At 42.4% G+C, this 5,548-nt stretch overlaps 1 non-coding gene across 1 annotated transcript; it reads left to right on the forward strand.

Moving 5' to 3' along the window:
- Nucleotides 1-629: 629 nt before the first annotated feature.
- On the forward strand, nucleotides 630-736 carry LOC142452059 (U6 spliceosomal RNA). Its single transcript, XR_012785123.1, has one exon. It is a non-coding gene; the product is annotated as a U6 spliceosomal RNA (small nuclear RNA).
- Nucleotides 737-5,548: the final 4,812 nt, after the last annotated feature.

Genomic DNA, 5,548 nt, shown 5'->3' on the forward strand with positions numbered 1-5,548 from the left:
ATAAAATATATAAATGTAAATATGTGTAATACATAACACATTAATATATAAATAGATCATATGTAAATATCATACATATATAAATCACTTGGCTCTTAATGAAGGATTAAGAAATATTTTGCAGTCCATAAAATTAAAACTGCATTAAATCAAACATTTTCAATGGACTGTGAAAAAAGATGAATTTAGTTCTAATAAAATTATTGACAACCCCCCCCCAACAAATTATTGACCCAAAGAAGCAGGAGTGTTTGTACATATTTCCAGGTTGATAGTTCAATAACTCATGTACTGATCTAGCCAGAACACTTTCATCAAATACTATCAATATACCAATACGAAAAGGAGAATATAGAATTTTATGAGAATTGATCATATCATTTAAAAGGTATCAAAAGAAAAAAAAACACTAAATATACTGTCAAGAATACGTGGTAGTCTGCCGGGGGAGGCAAGGCATCTTCAGGTTAATGTACCACTTCTTCCCCATGTCAATTTTACTTGAATATTTTGGGGAGAAAAAATTTAACTGATAAGTGATTTAAAACATTTTTATACAATAAAATAGCATTTTCCTTTACTGATTTCCTTTACTGGAAATTGAAACATTCTCTATAAAACTATACCTGGTGCTCGCTTCGGCAGCACATAGACTAAAATCAGAACGATACAGAGAAGATTAGCACGGCCCCTGCGCAAGGACGACACGCAAATTCATGAAGCATCCATAAAAAAAACAAAAAACTATACCTGGGTGAAATTAAAAATATAAACTTCAAAAGAAGTATATCTAAAAGAATAGTAGTAAAAAAAAGTACAATATATGATAACTTACGGGATACATTTAAATCCAGAAAAATTTTCATATCCTTAAATACTCATATCATAACAATTAAAGAAGGAAAAATAGGTGAATTACACTCCAAATATTAAAAGACAGAAAACCAAAACAAAAAAATTTAAAAAACATTAAATCAACCTCAAGAAATAATAAATATAAATTAAAGTAGAAATGGGGTAAAAATCACTAAAATAGAAATAATTAGTAAGTAAACATGTTTTCTTATGAAAACAAAACACTTTCTACCCTAATCAATAAATGATGATAGAAATAAGCCTAATGAAACCATTTCAAGTGAAGGGACATTTGGCAAAATTAGAATTGGGTTCTGAAAACAAAGTGACATGAATGACAAAAAGAGGGGACAAGAGAATAAGACCACAAATGTCCTCCATTGGATGTAAGAGCAGGGAGTGAAAAGCACAGGACTGGACGCTCGGGAGCATTTGGATATGGCACGTCGTGAAACGGTAGGCGTAGTAGCAAACCTATTTAACTTCATGAGAGCTGATGACAACTGCCATCAGCCCAAAGCTGCTTCCTTTGAGACAGAGAGTGGACACATCTCCGTTATCCACCTCTTAACCAGTTCTGACTCCACTATCCCTCCCGCTGCATGATCTACTGCTCTTCTGGGTTTCACGATCTAGTGCAACGACCACATGGGACTCAAAACAAAATCATATTGAAGTTCAATGGCTTATGAAGGAAGTAGCAGGTCCTCCTTGGGCTCAGGATCAGTCAGCATGTAGGCATAGTCCCCCTTCTGCACAGCTCCGCTTGGCCTGATGAGGAAGGGGGCCCTGCCCTCAGCCATGCACATTCCCTCTCAGCCCCCTGAGGACAAGCTTCTCTGGGTGCTGCCATCTGTCACCAGCAGCTGCTGTAGGGCCTCTTTGGGGCCTGTCGCTGTCTTCAGAGCTACGGTTCTGACCTGTGCTCCAGCTCTTTCAGGAAGTCCCTTGCATCCTCCCTCAGCTTCTTTCTTCCTTCTGCATCTGCCTACTTCCTGTCTGAAAAACCTGTGGGGTGGGCGACATATATACACAAACTCCTTATCTATGACCAGGCACAGTGCACAGTCTTTCTAATACATAAACCATTGAATTATATCATATGTGAGTTAGATGCTAATAAAACGTTTTTTTATATCAATTGGACACCCCCTGTCAGAACGGCCACAAGGAAGAGGAGAGCCAGTCAGGGTGGAGCATAGCACCGATGAAAAACAACCTTCCTCTAATTCTTTAATGCTTCCTCCCCTCCCCACTACCATGCCCCCAGTTCTAGCTTACAAATCTGGATAGACACTGGTACAGGTAAGAGCTCACAACACAGGGGATCCAGAACAGATAAACCCCTCAGGACCAATTGTCTGCATGGAGTCAGGTGAGCAAATTGAAGGGCCCCCCCCTTCAAAAAAGAAACCTGGCCAGGACAAACGGAGCCAAATGGAACAACCCGGCTCAGGGAGTGCAACCTCACGTTCTGGTACACAGAGCACTGCAAGAAGCTGACAAACTGTTCTCAGGACGGTTTGCAACACCTGCTGCCTCAGATGGTTTCCCCACCAGCAGGCACCTTCTTTTAAAAACCCTACACCCTGACCACTGGGCACGACTTCCCTGGGTTACTTGCTAGCCCATGGAACCTCGTCGGGAGCTCAAACCTAATAAAGTTATTTCTGTTTCTGCTCTCCCTTTGCCCTGTCAGTTATGTTTGTCTGTCTCCTTGTGCCTCAGTTTGCCTCATACCAATAAGGGGAGCAGTGATACTAGGAGGATGGGGATGGAGAGTAAGGGGGAACTGATCACAATGATTGACATATGGCCCCCATCCCAGGGTCTGAGTAAGACAGGAAAAAATAGTTTATTAATTATCAAGGGGGGCATGGGGGAGACAGGGGGAAAATGAGGAGCTGATGCCAGGGGCTCAAGTAGAAAGAAAATATTTTGAAAAAGATGATGACAACATATGTACAGATGTGTTTGACAAAATGGATATATGTGTGGATTGTGATAAAAGCTGTAAGAGCTCCCAATAAAATACAATTTAAATTTTAAAAAGTCAAGGCATGGCCCTCCCACCAAGATCACAACCTGACCAATCCCTCTTAGAAGGCCACAGATACTATATTTGCATAGCAGGCTACAGTACCTTCATCTATATAAGTACTCCCTATGATCGGTTAATTTTGACTCACTGTCGATAGGAACCCCATAGTACAAAGTAGAACTGCCCCTTTGAGTTTCCAAAACTGTCCATCTTTACTGGAGCCAAATGCCTCATCTCTGTCTTAAGGAGAGTCAGGTGGGTTCAAACTGCTGACCTTGTTCCGTAGCAGTCTGGTGAGTAATCCACTACTTAACCAGATCTCCCTGTATAGTCTGTAGTCACTTCTTTTACATAGTATGTTGATCAATTCTACAAGGTACTTATCGATCACAAGGGCAGGCTGTAGGCGAGGACTCAACAGGAAGTGTCCAAATTGTTTCCAGCTATCCCAGGAGCTGTACATCTGTCCCTTGAGAGTAGAGGGTTCGGGTAAAGGGAACTTCTCAGTTGCTCAGGGGGGAAATCTCTTGAGCTACTTTCCCAAAGAAACCCAGGAAAAAAGCTACATAAAAGAACTCACGTCACCACAGCTCTCTGGTAGACAAAAATATAGCATGGCTGTTATATTTCTTAGGTATGAGAATTCGGGTGTGGTTATGTAGAAAAATGTCCTTCTTAAGCAGACATAAAAAGACCTTTAAAAGTTCATGAAAAGAAATCCCATTATCTTTTCATTCCATTTTCCCCATGAACTTTCGGAAGCCACTTCCCATATGCTTCAGTTTATTCCGTTTATGAAGGGTCGCCTCATGAACAACTGTTAGCTGGTTTGGGGGGAAATTAAGAGCCATGTATGTATGTACCTCTCTCTCAAATCTGTGGAAGAGGGAAAGAAAGTGAATGTGACAAAATGTTAATCAGTCTATGTATTTTTATGCAAACAACCCTCACAGGTATGTTTTTTTTTGCCAACCTCGCCCTCCCCCCATGGCATTTTCGTAAATATCCTGCTAAAGTTTTATGTGTTGTGGTAAAAAATTAGCATAGTGTGCTTGTGAAATATCTTGAGGAGAGGGTGAGGCTGGCAAAAAAATGTACGCCACTCGGGTTATGTGCATAAAATACAATAATTAAAGGATAAAGGGTGTTTCTTACGGCATTTTAGAAACTTATCTGAAAGTTCAAGATTTTCCATCATAAAAAGTTGGAGAAAAATGTACTTGTCTATTAAACGGGTACCATCAAACCCATCCATGAACAAAAACTGGAAACAGCAGGCTTGCAAAACGTTTACACTCATTCTGCCTACTTTGATCTAAGATCCTATAACTCCCAGAGATGAAAACGCACCAAAGTCAAAGTTACTTCAAGCTGAAAGGTGTTTAGCCTGGGAGGTATAAGAAGCTCTGTCCTTCCAGCAAGGGGAAGCAGTCCCCTGGAGCTGGCAGGCTGCGTTGATTGATTAACCAGTTGCCACGGCATTGACTCTAACTCTTGGCAACTGTGTGTATGGGAGTGGAACTGTGCCCTGTGGGTTTTCTCAGCTGAGTTTTAGGAATTAAATGGCTAGGGCTTTCTTCCCAGGTGCCTCCAGATGGGCTCAAACGTCCCCTTCCTGTTAAAGCCCAGTTCACCAGCAAGGAACTGACTTACGTGGTACAGTGCAATAGGTGTCTCTTTGATACGGCCTTCCTGGACTTGGGTTTGAAAAACCCGATGGCACTGTGGTTCAGGTGTTAGGCTGCCGTCAGCCAGGTTGCCAGATCAAACCCACCAGTCACTCTGCAGGAGAATGATAAGGTTGTCTGAGCCTGTAAGATTTAGTCTCAGAAAGATTAAGTTCTATTCTGTCCTATAGGATCGAGAGGAATTGAAATCCACTCTGTGAAGTGAGTTAGAGTTCGCTGGGGTCCTAGGTTTATAATTGTCCCTACATGATTGGCCAAGCCACACCCTTGCAAAGGAATTCATTCTGTAAAGCTCACCCCACCCCATCCCTGCCAGGAGAATAAAGTGACCTTGCAGGAATTTGGCTAACTACTATGAAAATTAAGTGATTGTAGTCTACTGAGGGGATCCGTCCGTTCTTAGACATGGTGGGGGCCATGCCTTGACAGGGGGTGAGTTTACATAGGGTCAATCCCAGAAAGAAGAGGCTGGCGATCCCTGTGCTCAGAATCTCCTAGACACAAGACAGAGGACTAGAACATGGAAATCAGTGTGAAACACTGCGCACTGGTGGCAAAACTCTGCAAACCAGTGCAGGGAGGCTAAAGTGGTCTTCCCAGCCTAGCAGGCCACAAGAGAGAGCTGAATGCCTTTGAGGGGTGTGAGGAGAGCGGGACTAGCAGGCAGAGTGGGCTGTGTCTTTGGGCACTTGCCAGGGGAGCTAGAGAGCTTGACTACTTTCCCTTGTAGGCCAGAGGTGAAGCGAAGTTTCACCTGTTCACAGGCCAAGCCAAGGAGAGCTGTCCTAGTTGGACGCTGTCCTGATGGAAGAATGATATCTCTTTCTCCTGAGATATACCTGTTCCTTCCAGATTAATCTGGATCCTGTGGGCTTCTAGTAATTTACATAATTGTGAGTATGACCCATGAGCTCTATTTGGCCATTGCCATCAATGACCAAAGCCAGCAGACACACCCCGAGGA

This window comes from Tenrec ecaudatus, chromosome 6 (genome assembly GCF_050624435.1).
Source record: "Tenrec ecaudatus isolate mTenEca1 chromosome 6, mTenEca1.hap1, whole genome shotgun sequence".
Classification (NCBI taxonomy): domain Eukaryota; kingdom Metazoa; phylum Chordata; class Mammalia; order Afrosoricida; family Tenrecidae; genus Tenrec; species Tenrec ecaudatus.